Raw genomic sequence first — 14,397 nt, forward strand, 5'->3', positions numbered from 1 at the left:
ATTAATCATGGGGTGTGCATCGTGTATGATTTTCCGTTTAATGGATGCTTTTTCTTAGACAAACTTTATTATGCCGTCACCACCTGTACAGGGACGAAAAGTAGGTTTTCAGGTTGGCCTAACGACACATGGCGGCCAACCCCTAAAGTAAGACCATGTTTAGCAAAATTGTGAGCCTCAACATTCGAGGTTCGTAAGTTGTGACTAATGATCCAAGAATGAAAACTAAGCATATGATCTCTGATCTTATTAATCACCGCGCCGTAAGGAGATGCACTTCCGCTTCAGATAGCAGCCCTTTAATGGATGCTATAGGCGTCGAATAGGATTTGCTATAGCCAGTACTGTAGCGTTCAGTTTCTTCTTCTTCTTCTTCTTCTTCTTCTTCTTGTTTCATTTGTTTATGAAATAATGTTTTTCTAAATTGTGAAAATTATTTTGAAATGCAATCATTTTTCAGATTAGTGGACATTTAGGGAAACACAGATATTTATTGAAAAGTTTTTTTAAAACACATTTATTTTTCTTTATACACAAACACAATTTGAAAAGTCAAGCATTTTTGGAAAAACACAAAACTTTGGTGTAAATTTTGAATATCTTCTAAAATTGAGAATAATTTTTAAAACACGCATATTGTTTTAAATTTGCAAGCATTTTCATGAATTGATGAAGAAATTTATGAAATGGCAATACTTTTTAAAATTCTGGATAATTTTTGAAAAATAAATATTACTTGAAATTCTGAACAAATTTTGTAAATGCAAACAATTTTTATATATGAATAATATTAGAAAAAAACATTATTGAAATTCAGAACAAAAAAATTGAAACTTGAATATTTTTTGAAACATCCCAAACATCTTTTAAAATTCGGAAGAATTTTTGAGAATTAAGAAAAAACTAAAAAATAGTAAAAATAAAACCGAATCCTTCCAGAGGGTTTCCTAAATCGGACAGCTAAATGGGGCGCTCCAGCTAGGTGACTCTTGTGCTAAGCCCCCAGCTTTGAGCAAAGCACGTCAAATCGGGATTGCGTTGGCACTCGATCACGAACGTTGCAATGTTGTGCCTGTGCCAAAAGAGCTCGGCAGCCTTAAATCTTCTTTTTCTGGGCACCCTTAAAAAAGTTGAATACCTACTATTTTTTCTAAAAAATATATGCACAAGTATATATAGTGTATGGCATCTACATATACCTGGAAAAAAATTATATAAAGAAACTAACAGATTGTCAAGCATTTGAGCCCAAAACTAGGAGCAGTCTGTGTATCATGTACCTGGCCTGCTTGGATTGCCTCGAAAAAAAAAATCTAGCCTGCTTGGTGTGGAACGCCGTTTTTATTCCATCCTGCACCACCCCCCCCCCGCCCCCCCCCCCCCCCCCCCCCCCCCGACCTTGCCCAGTGGCCCTTCTCATGGCCCAATTCGGAAATGCAACAGGCCTGCAGCGCAGAGCACGCACGGGACGGCGTCTCCCATCCCCTTTTTTCAATCGAATACTCCCATCCTCAATTATGATCGGGTAGAGCACAGGCTGATCGCCTGATCGTGCGGACGGGCGCGCGGCGGCGATGGGAGCGGCCGGCCGTGACGGGCAGCACGGCGCAAGCAATCAGGCGGCGTCCATCCTTCGCCCCGTCTTTTCTCTTACTTGCAGCAGGCGTCCGAGGCTCTGTTTCCGTTCCAAAGCCGCAGGTTAATGTCTGATTGATATTTTGATCTGCTCATGTGCTTCCGCTCTTATAATTAGATACACTCGCTCTTCTCATGCCCAATCGTATAGTTAGCTAAAGTGCTAACCTCATGTACATCTATCGCTGTAGGGGTCGCCTTCTTTCCATGCTGTTCCCATTTATCGTTTCAATGCATGAAGGAATGTACTCTCTCCGTTCACAAATATCACAAATACTCCCTCTGTTCCTAAATATTTGTCTTTCTAGACATTTCAAATGACTACTACATACGGATGTATGTAGACATATTTTAGAGTGTAGATTCACTCATTTTGCTCCGTATGTAGTCACTTGTTGAAATGCCTAGAAAGACACGTATTTAGGAACGGAGGGAGTATAAGATGTTCTAACTTTTTTTTCTGAATCAGATGTATATAGATACGTTTTAGTGTGTTTGTTCATTCATTTCAGTCCCTATATAGTCAATATTGAAATACCCAAAACATCTTATATTTGTGAACGGAGGGAGTAGTTTGTAAGTTTTCTTATCATTTTCCTATTTCTATCATCTATATATCTCAGATGTTGGCACTTATTCTTTTTCTTTTCTTTTCAGGAAAGATGTTTCCACTTCTATATGATGATGAATTTCAAGTTATGATCAATTCTCCGAACCTATGACATTATGGTCAGTTTTATGTTCCATCTGCTATATATTATAAAATTTATATAATATGGCGCTAAATCATTTATACACATAAAAACAAGGCTTTTGTAGGATAGATAAGTATGTCTAGGGGTGTGTGTGTGTGGGGGGGGGGGGAGTAGCCTAAAAAAGATTATTTGCCTAAGTTTTAATTTTCTTGGTAGATTTTATGCTTTTCTATAGTAGTACTAATGAGCACCGTGCCCGGGTGGGCCTGGTGTGCCGTGGCACACCCAGAATTGTAAGATTTTTTTTTGTATCATATAATGTTTCAGCCCAAATTGAAGTGGGTCCAAGCCCAACTGGTTCTCCCCATCATGTGAGCGAGCAAGAGCGAGAGGCAGAGCTATGTGACCTAATCCCTCTCACGCTCGGCCAGTTCCCTACCAAGATGCCACTAGTGCAGAACCGGGCTATAGCACCGGTTCGTAAGGCCCTTTAGTGCCGGTTCGGTAACCGGCACTAAAGTGTGGGGACTAAAGGTCCCCCCCCTTAGTACCGGTTCCGCACGAACCGGCGCTAAAGGGCAACCACGTGGCACGAGGCGCGCCGTGGTCTTGGGGACCTTTAGTCCCGGTTAGTGGATTTTTTTGATTTTTTTTGAAATAAAGCAAAAACAGCCCGCCTACTGGGCCGGCACGGCCTGCATACGACTAGAAACCCAAACTCTAGTTGGGCCAGGATGCAGGCCCGTCTGGCCCAGTAGGCCCCACAGGACAGAAGACTTGCAATAGGCCCACAAAGGCCTGCTTAGAGATGAGCTCGACACGGTAGCCGCGGCGGGGCTTATAAACCGGTGCGAGCTCCTCTCAACTAGCGAGGTGAGACTAAACATTGTGCACTGCGGGTGGCAGCGCACCACCTTTAGTACCGGTTGGTGGCTCCAACCGGTACTAAAGGGGGGGGGGTCTTTAGTACCGGTTGGAGCCACCAACCCGTACTAAAGGCCACCACCTTTAGTACGGTTGGAGCCACCAACCCGTACTAAAGGGGGGGGGGGTCTTTAGTACCGGTTGGAGCCACCAACCCGTACTAAAGGCCACCACCTCTTTAGTACCGGTTCGTGGCACGAACCGGTACTAAAGGTTCACCACGAACCGGTACTAATGAGCGCCGCCCGCCTAGCCGTTGGAACCGGCACTATTGGTCACATTGTTGCCGGCTCAAATACAAACCGGGACAAATGAGCTGAACATTTGACCCTTTTTCTACTAGTGTGCGCACGTGCCGCAGCTCGGTGCTCATCCACTCGTCTGCCCATTTGAATTCGAAGTAGCGTCGGCCGCCGAAGCTCCTTTCCACCAGAAATTGATCGCCGGAGCCAGCGCCGCGAGCCACTGACCTGGACCAGACGGCCACTGCCGCTTTGGAGGAGCTCCTCCCGCCTGTACCTCTCGTCCTAGCTGGTGAGTCTAGTCATGCATGTCACAAAGATCTTGGGGATGACCACTATGCAATCCTAGCTGATGAGTCTAGTCATGCATCTCACAGAGATCAACTTTCTCCCTGCATATGTTTTGTTGATAAATCGGGAAGAGGGTGTGAGAGGTTCCTTGGAGTTGTTCATGTTGCCAGTACAACTTCATTGTCACTTAAGGACGCAATTCAAACTTTGCTTAAAGGTCATCATTTGATTCCTAGTCAAATACGTGGGCAAGGATATGATGGGGCTAGAAACATGAAATGGGAGATTAAAGGGTTGAACAAAAAGGTGAGTGGACAAGAATACATGGAGTTCCTCTTTCCTTTGAATCATTTGACTTTGTTTTCAATCTTCACTTGATGCTAGTTGTTCTTGGCTAAACAAATGAGTTATCCAAATCCTTGCAAAAGAGAGATCAAGATATTGTTGATGCAATGACACTTGTTAGTTTGGTAAAGAGTAGAATGCGACGTATGAGGTCTCATGGATGGGAAGAATTTCTTGCAAAGAAGACCTTATTTTGCAACAAGCATGACACTGAAGTTCCTTAGTTGGAGGATACTTATGTGGCTCATGGAAGATCACACTGATATTATCAAGTACAAACAAATGATGATCGTTATAGAATAGAAGTATATCTTGGTATCGTTGACCAAATCATTCAAGAGCTTGACAATCGGTTTGATGAGGTTAATATGGAGTTGCTTATTTGCATCTTGGTTTTGAATTCTCTCAATTCATTTGCTTCTTATGATGCACTCAAGGCAATGAGACTTGCCAAATTCTATCCCATGGACATATCAAGTACGGATTTGGAAAGGCTTGAATTCCAACTTGCCAATTTTATTGATGATACGAGACAAGATGACCGGTTTATTAGATATACAAGCAATATTGGTGAGTTCTATATTATGCTTGTTGAAACAAAGAAGCATGTTCTTTATAATTTGCTCTACTTACTCATCAAATTGATATTGGTCTTATCGGTGGCGACGACGAGTTTTGAAAGAATATTTTCAGCATTAAATCTAGTGAAAAGTAATTTGAGGAAGTATGAGTGATGATCGCTTGAATGATACCTTAGTGACATTTATTGAACGAGATGTGTTCTTGAAAGTAAATGAAGATGACATAGTTGATGCTTTCATGGCAATGCAACAACATAGAGTTACCTAGTGTTGTAATTTTCTACCTGTGTATCTTTAATGTAAGACAACTCCTATTGTAATTGAGCACATTTGGAATATATTTTCCGAACTAAATTGTTGTGAGACTTGAATTGAGCTATTTATGGATTCTTTTGCCATATATGGCATGACACTTGTATTAGGTAGATTTTTTGACGGAGTGTGCACACTCTCTATTTTATTCCTGGGTCCGCCACTGCACCCTACATATGCAAGTCTAGAGTATATGTAGTAGAAAGTAAAGACATGCAAGTGCAAAGTAAAGGAGGTCGAGTTGAGAGAATCACAAACACAATTGGCTTGGTGAAGATTTTTCCCGGGGTTCGGATAGTTGGCGCTATCTTACATCCACATTGATGGATGCTTCGATCCACGAAGGATCTAAGATCACAAGGATCCTGGTTGCAAAATTCCACGGAAGAAAATAAGGTCCACGAAGGACTCACCCACGAAGGGTCCACGAAGGAGTAACCACACCTATTCCACCATGGCGTACGCCCACGAAGTAGCCTCACTGAGGTAGATCTTCACGAAGTAGGCGATCTCCAAGTCCATACGAATTTCGTTCTTCACAAACTTTGAAGACTTCCAAGCAACACCTAGCCGATATAGGAGGCGCACCCCTCCAAAAGTAAAAAGATAGAGGTTGCTTGATGATGAAATCATTTCTCTTGTGTTCAAAAGATGATGTCTTCAACACCCAAAATATCTCAAGTTAATGGCTTTGGATTTTGAGAAGTAGAAGTGGAAAACAAGAGCAGACTAGATCACAAAGGGTTTGATTGGATAATTGGAGCGAGTTCTCCCTCAGAAAATATGATGGGAGTAGATTTTGCTTCATGTGGTTCGGCCATTCTCAACTTTAAAGTTGCCCCTATTAAAGAAAGCAACTTTTGTCCCCATCAAACCCTTTCAAAAGGGTGAGTCATTCGGCCATGTTGTAACTTAAGGTAAAGTCTTCGAGTGTAGATATTTGTTACGCAATAAACTGAATCCACATCCCATCTTTCTCCGAAGCTAAGCAAGCATTTTTTCTTGATCTCAAGATACACAATATATCCCACCTCGCAGGGCGATACTTGGCCTTATGTTCAACACCCTGCCAAAAAAAATCTAGAACAATAGAAATCTAGCATTTTCCGCACTCCTATTGAGACTTCGAAGAATGAGAGCATGAAGATGCAAACTCATAAGCACCGAATTCACAATGATCGGTCGCCTGTTGTACGACATCAGTTTACTTTTCCGACAACTTAGCTTCTTTTCAAATCTGTACTCAATACATTGCCACTCTTTATTAGTAAGTTTACGATGGTGAATTGGTATACCGAGATAAGTAAACGGAAGCTTACCGATCTGAGAATCGAACAACTGCTTGTAATTGTTCTCTTCTTTTTTGGCACGTCCAAAGTAAAACAATTCACTCTTATGAAAATTAATTTTGAGACCTGACAGTTGCTCAAAGAGACATAGCACCAATATCATATTCACCGCCTTATCCATATCATGCTTCATGTCGTCGGGATATTGTAGAATGATACCCCCCCCCCCCCCCTCCACTAGATGTGGCCCTCCTCCTTGGCCAGGCAAATAAGGATTGCCAACATATCAACAACAATATTGACAAGTATTGGGGACAAATGGTCGCCCTACTGCAAACCTTTCCGAGTCTGAAAAAGTGATCAACATCATCATTCAACTTGACCCCCATGCTACTTCCGTGAACAAAAGTCTGAACCTGCTTCCTCCAAGCAAGGTCAAAACCCTTCATTCATAAAGCCAGTTGCAATAAAGGCCAATTAACTTTATCGTAAACCTTCTCAAAATCCACTTTGAAGATAACTCCGCCAAGTCTCTTCGAATGAATTTCATGCAAAACAACCAACCCTTCTAGAATGTGTTCCTTAGGCATGAAGGCAGTTTTTGTAGGTCAAACAACAATATGAGCAATCATGGTTAGTCGATTTGTACCCACTTTGATAAAAATCTTAAAAACTAACACTAAGCAGGCAAATTCGCCTAATTTGCTCAATCCGCATGGCCTCTTCCTTCTTAGCGAGCAAGGTAATTATCCTGAAATTGAACTTAAACAACTGAAACTCGCTGTTAAACAAATTCTGGAACATGGGTAAAAGGTCACCCTTAATCGAAGCTTCACTGTGCATATAGAATGCGACTCTATGGTCTACACTGCCTGTAATACTGTGGACAAGTAAGTGAGTTTGGTATCTTGACACATGGAAGTGAGACATGGGAACCTATTGTCGCATTGCATTAGTTTACGAGTAGCAAGTGCCGAACTTCAGAAAACAAATGCACGAAGTTCAAACAAAAGATGAACTGGAGCAAGTTGGCGTCTATTGTAAGAGAGGCTCGCACATTGCCAGATGTTGGTTGGAGGAAGAGCAGAGAGTTGGTGACATGTCGTGACGCGATACCCACTAGTTAAATTTGCTTATAATTATCATTTGCTTATGATTATGATAAGCCTGGTCCCTTACCATGTAGCATGCGACATCAGCAATAGTGGCCAGAAACATCGAACTACTCCAACTCAACTGTTGGGGTTACCCGGACTCAGTGCTGGTCTGATAGAATAAATCACCCCTTCTTAGGATACTGTTGATCAGGCATCGTCTGAGTCATAAATAAATAAGAGGGCAACTTGGTACCATTGCAGACAAATACAGTTTCCTTACCGTCTGTGGGCGTCATACTAGCAGTGCTTGCTTCAGTTGATTTTGGATCATTAGAAATGTATTGGTTTCTTAGATGTATTTGGTTTCTTTATGCACCTATACGTCAGTTGCCTGAATTTTTGTGTTGTTGTCGTCAGTCAATTTTCATTACTTGCTTAAATTACTCTCCTTCATCTTTAATTACTCTCCGTGACGACATTACTTGCTTCAACTTGTTTCTGACCAGCAACTGTGCATTACAAAACCATCCTCTTAAACATGTCATGTTCAGGTAACACATTCACATTGTCCAATGCTCGACTTTCAGTTTGGCTGGCATGGCGTGGTTCAGGCTCTCTGATACCTAGTTCCAGAGAACGTCATGTCGTTACTTGCTTTGGGACGCGCTATAGCTGATTCAGAAAAAGCGAGGAAACCACGGCTCTGGAATCGCAAGGCAAGAAACACGAATGCATACATGATACAACTATTATATAGATGAGATTGGAATCTTTCTTTGGTTTTGTTAGGCGAATACCTTGTCTTAATCCACAATAGCTCACATGGAACAGATGCAGAAACAAAGCTGATCTACTATGCTGACACCGTGATCTATTACACTGACACAGTGATGCAGAAACAAAACTGATCTATGATGCTCACATGAGATGGATGCAGAAACAAATCATGTGCTCCACGTCCCAAAAAAGATGCTTGGTCAAGTCTTGTGTTCTCACTAGTGATGAGCTAATTTTTTTTTCAGGAACTAGAACATTGATCAGTGTGTTACACATTTTTGTAATACATAACTGCAGTGTGATGCACATTTTTGTGACGCGCAATGGCAGATGCTTTGTTTTGGTTTGCTCTGGGTTTTCAATTCAGAAACGGCTAGTGCTTGTACTTGTAGGACAAACCAAGATCTTCTGACATGACTCACCTTACATCTTTCAGATTTGTTTTTTAAGCTCCAATTTCTCTTAACGTGTTCTAATCAAGGATATCTTCTATGTTTGGTAGTGTGACTGTACTCCCAATCCCACCCGGAATCAAATCAAGGGTTCAACGTCCTGTGTATCTTCAGAATGTGTGCCATCACAAGATGGAATGTCCTTTTTGTTATAGGTGACACATCCAGTGATATCGAGGCGCCAATAGTAACTTCATTATTGTTGAAGTTCCACAATTCCGGTAGATGTTGTTCAAGTGCTGTGTGTACATGTCTACGTTGCCATGTTTCTAGAAAAATAGCCGTAGAAAATTGTGAAGAATTCACTGGCCTAGCAGCGGTACGGGTTTAGAAGCTTAATCTTCTTTCTTTTAAGAAACATTTTTTTGTGCTCAATTTGACAAACTCTGTGACGACTTTACATGGCTGATCTTAACTGAACTCCAAATTCGAGCACCATTTTTTTATAGGGACCTTGATTAAAACTAGAAAGGCAGCCTAAAGGTTTTGCTAAAGATGATGACATGACAAATGTAAGTGAAATGAGATGACTATTCCAAAAAAAAAAACCTTGACCTTTTGCTTTTCGTCTAGAGTTCTTAGAATTTGAAACTGAAAATTTTGGTGGGACTGTAACACTCAGACTAGACCACCGTTTTTTGGGTAACTTTCTATGTTAATTTGGTCTGAAGAAAATGCCGGATTACCCGCTTAAACTATAAGACAGGTTACACCAATTGCATTGCTAAAAAGACATCAAGCCACTTTTCGATGACGAACTAGTGGAGCATGTTGCTGCTACAAAGGCCAAAAACTCATGAGAATATAAAACAGTTTGCTTGCCACTACTAATTATAATTGGGGGGTGGCTAATTAATAACTCTATGATTACTTATTGGTCTCTGCACCTACCGTGTAAACTAACGAGAGTTTGCATCATGACATTAACGTTCGGATTTCAGAAATGCGTGCACAAAGGCTCTGAACTTTGACCAGATGTAGTTTTCAGCTGAGAGGGTATGAGACGCACTAGCCTCAACTACTGTTTGTTTCTCTTTTGTTGTTTTCATACTTAGCAGTACGGTCTGTGGTTTCACCAAATTTTGGATCCATCCTCCATGGTTCTCCAGAGTGACTGAAAGGTTTGTATTTCTGAATCCCGAACAATGTTATAAATAGCTAGCGATAGCTGCACTAATAGCTTGGTTGTGGTTTTTTCTGGACCCACATCGCTGAGCGATGGTCAAATGTTCCGTCGTAGTAGTGAATGCCCCGCTATAGTTTCAAAACCCTTTGTCATTTGTCTCTTATATTATAGCTAGCGATAGCTCTGCTATTTGGTATAGCTACTTTTGCAAAACAACATGCAACACAACACTTATCTTGAATGGCTCATGTCGTATGCACATCTAATAATTTTCTGTCTCAATATTAAATTGTGATTAGTAATGGCTAGCAATTGCTTTCAAGAACTTAGCTACGACCTCGCTATGAATCTGTGAGAACCGCGGTATAGAACCTTGAGCGGGATGGAAATTTCATGTATGAAACATGAAATTTACGCAATTCTTACCAAAGCTCCTAGCACTGTCGTTCAGTAGCTAGACAGCGCCATGGAATATGTACCATGTTCCATACAGATCAGGTCTGAGAAAGTGAGAATCTGAGCGAGAGTAGATACAATCCATATCTGGAGACAAGAATGCAGCGAGGAAGCAGGCCAAGTTCAGGTGGCATGAGCCACACGATGATTGTCAATGCAAGTTGATGAGGCAACCGACGTTGAATTCCTTGGCTGCTCCCACGGCCACGACCAATCATCCACCTCTCGCACACCATCACGCAACATGATTAGAAACTAACACAAGACAAAGCCAACCTTTTGCGGCAAATGCTACTTAATTAGCAGCTAACCACCGCTGCTGATGGCACCGCCCATGGTGCTAACGTTATCACCATTTGATTCCCGATGGCCTACTCATTCACGCCGCGACAAAAAGCAACTTTATCGCGGTCGCCCGGGGTGATTAGCTAACATTATCGTGTGTTCGAAGAAGTAATGTAGCCAGGGGATTATGCCTAAGTATATGCCCGGGGTTTATGCTCAGGGTATATACCTCTATATTTGTAATGTTTTGTGTAGATGAGACAGAAGATGGGGTTAGTGCTCGTGTTGGCAAACCGGAAGAGGGTGCCTGATCTGTCGGTCTTGTTGTCGCTCCGTGAGTTTGGGAGCCGGGGCCGGAATTGGAATAGAAGGTTGGGGAGAAGAGGGTCTCAGGTAGTCGAATTAGGGATGGGAATATATGTTCTTGTCCTTCAAATAGATTGTGGATTTGTATCCTGGTCTTTGATTTCTGAAGATATAAAGGGAATCGATGGAACGATGTAAGAGTGACAGTTTCTATGTAAAGAATCAGTAAGGGATTTCATTCCTAAATCATTCCCAATGAAACCATGAAAAATTTAGCAGATGGTAGATGCATGTTGTAGCACAATATGTAAATACGGCGGCAATAGCTAAGGATGGGCTCGGCAGATTTCACCTACATATGTGAACCAACTTGTGGTTGAATTGAATGGTTATGAGGACAGTGGTATCACCAGCCAATCAGGTTTCAAGTCATGGACTTGACATGGGTGCTCGTATTTCCCTGAATTTATTTTAGTCTTTCCGGCTATGTTCGTTGAGTGTGAGGAGACGTCTCGGAGATACTCGTAGGGGTAGGATGTGTGTGCGTCTGTGTTACAAAAAGAGATTTCACCTATAGATGTCCATATGTAGCACTACCATAGTTGGCCAGCTTTACCCTAGCAATTCAGTCAATCCTGCTTAACCTTGAGAGCAGCAGGCATGGACTAATTTAAGATTGTTCTTCCCAATAGCTTGTCGCAAGATGACGTCCACAAGCTGCCGCCGGAGAAGCACTATCATACCCCGCGTCAACATCAGAGCCATTTTAGTTCTCGAGCTTCTTCCTAGGCTTAGTCAGCCAGAGCAAGGGCCAAGAGCACGGCGCCTTTCTCTATTGCCACCATCCCCCCAAACAAAACTTCGTTTCGTGACCGAAGCAAACGGGGTCGCCATCGCCCCTGAGGCCATGATTAGCGCCGCAACAGACACCGTAGCACTTTTCGGGAGCGGAGACCCGATCTCACCATTAGTCGCTCGCCTCACCTCATCTCACCGGAGCCCGGTCGCTCTCGCCGGCCGGCGCGCCAATAGCAGGCTCGCGCCGTATGTAAATAGGCTCTTGCGTACGTACGATCCGGTAAAAACTCTGTATCTGCGGTATCTGGTAGTATTGCTCGTGAAGATGTCTCGGTCGCCGTCCGGAGTATGGACGGCGATGGCTCCGGCCGGAGCTAGCTTAGGCTTAGCTAGCGTTGCCGTTTAACTAATGGCGGGCACCCAGCGTAGGCTACGTACGTACGTACTTCGGAGCGTGGACGAGGCCAATGGATCTCTGCGGAGCCTTGCATGGAGCCACATGTCGATCGGCAAGGGAGTTTGACAAGGTTTGGGCTTAGAAAAATGGAGGTGATGGTCTGGCTTGTAGATGCTAGTATGCTGCTACTGGTGGTTAACTAGGACTGCCGGCCGATGCTGGCTCTTTCCGATGAGGCGCCAAATTTAAGTAGTAAGTTGACCGCTGGTTTTTCATTGCTGTTTTGACATGGAAGATTCCAAAGCAACATGGTGATGACAAGTGAAACTCTGTGTGATATTTTACATGGAGGCGTTATGCTCTAGGTAGATCTCCTCCAATGATCCGGGTGAGTTTGTCTAGTTCCCTAGATAATAAAAGTAGTTTCTCAATTATTGCTTAGGTTAACAGTGGCCCAAGTCTGATAAAAAGCTGTTCATGAGCAAGTTGCTTGGGACTTCAAGTTGTTAGTCTAACTTAAACAAATGCAAACACCAGTGATTGTTTCTTAGTCCTCAGTGATAAGACAAGGAAATAAAATTATCAAATGTATGGACAATAGCTTGAGGAAATTCAAACTATTTCTTTTGAAGAAATTCAAACTTCAATATTTTCACGTGAACAACCTGCAAGTGGACTCCAACTTTAGCCTACTTAGAACGATTGTTCTATGGTGTCCGAGTCAAAAAGGGACAAGAAACCATCATTACTTCTTCTTTTTTGAACCGGGCTTACCCCTTTTCATTGCCGAGATAACGGAAATACAACGTTTTCATAGTTGCAACGAGACGGGAAAGAGGGAAAGCGAGTTTGATAAAAAACATCATTCTAATTTCTTATTCTCTTTTACCGAGTTCACTCACCAAATTAAGTTGGGATAGCCGTCTAATGGAATCCAACAGATGAGACATCACTAGGAACAAATTAGTGCTCACTCAGTTAGAAAGCTAGCTTCACTACTCAAGTTTGTTTGGGAGAATCTTTTTGGTTAAGTTGTAGCCTACAACTCATCAGTGCACAGATGCAATCAGAACAAACAAATTAGTAGTTGTATCCAACAGTAAAGACAAGAAGAGAAAAGAAACATGGACAAGAACAAACGTAGTGTACAATATTAATCATTATTATTGCCTCAGTGATGACAAAATAGGGCAAAACCATATGAGTGGTGATGCGGACAGATGGCATTGTTGTATAAAAAAGATCGGCTTCAGAGTGATTGGGGATGGCTAACTCGAGCGATCGATTAACTACATCATTCGAAGTTCATTCTCACAAAATTTGCTATTCATGATTTATCAACTTAGGGTTATTCCATTCGAATATCCAATCCTGATCCCGAGCTCATGTACATCCTATGAACAGTAAATTCAAAATAAATACTAGAAAAATAAAAAAATGATTTTTTTGGTGAAAAGATGCTTGAGTGTGTGATGTTCCTGCTAAATTTAAGGGCCTTCAGACATCTAAGTAGCTCTTGGCAAAAAAAAATCAGGTCCAAACATTAGTAAACAGTAAAAACTTCCATAGACCCCAAATTTGACTTTATTGCTGAGAGCTACTCGGATGTTCAAATCCTTTGAAATTTGGCACGAACATCGAAGCATCTTTCATAAAAAAGTTGATTTTTTGAGTTGCTTAGTATTTTAAATGAATTTACTATTCATTCTCAGGCTCATCTGAGCCCGGGAGCCAAAACGCCGTGACCTTTCTAAGATAAATGAATGGAAATACCGCAACATGCGGAATTTGGCGTTTTCAGTACTTCAGAACGATTAGGGCATCTGCGGCCCCTCAAACCGTCCCCGTCCGTACGGACAACATGGTTCAAACATGGTTTGCCATCCAACACAATCCTGTATCCGACCGCCGGCCGCCCCGTATGTCCCTTTTCCCGCAAACCGGGAGGGGGGAGGGGGGCTTTGCGGGTGTCCGGACAGCTGCCAGATACACATCCAACAATCTTGGCCCACCCAAAGCCCTCTCCCTCGCCCGTGCCCTTTCCCACCCGAAGTGGTCGGCGTTGTATTCATGCCGGCCTAGAGCGGAGGCGACCTCTCGCTGGAGCTGGCAATGAAGCGACACGCCGACGAATAGCGCCGCCCGTGCCGCTTCCGGGTGCATGCGCCCTCTCCCCACATTCAAACAACACGCATCCATCCGCCTCTCTCCATTAAACATGTGCGGTTGCTGAGGAACCTACTCTGACGGCTGCATGCGAACACCAACCATCCGTTTGTCTGCCGGCCACCCTTAACCACCTCACCGCTTGTCCTGGCATCCATCCGCTATTTAAATGCCAAGCCCGGCAACAACTGCATCCAACCTCCTCCGCTCCCTATCTCCTCTC

The 14,397-nt window shown here is 42.8% G+C and overlaps 1 long non-coding RNA gene across 2 annotated transcripts; it reads left to right on the forward strand.

The window, feature by feature from the left end:
- Nucleotides 1-1,404: 1,404 nt before the first annotated feature.
- Nucleotides 1,405-8,637, forward strand: LOC123081813 (uncharacterized). Of its 2 annotated transcripts, none has more exons than XR_006438798.1 (3): nt 1,405-1,698; nt 2,293-2,364; nt 7,963-8,637. It is a non-coding gene; the product is annotated as an uncharacterized lncRNA (long non-coding RNA). The 2 variants fall into 2 exon arrangements; XR_006438799.1 differs by having other exon boundaries at nt 7,999-8,637.
- The last annotated feature ends 5,760 nt before the right edge of the window (nt 8,638-14,397 follow it).

This window comes from Triticum aestivum, chromosome 4A (genome assembly GCF_018294505.1).
Source record: "Triticum aestivum cultivar Chinese Spring chromosome 4A, IWGSC CS RefSeq v2.1, whole genome shotgun sequence".
NCBI lineage: Eukaryota > Viridiplantae > Streptophyta > Magnoliopsida > Poales > Poaceae > Triticum > Triticum aestivum.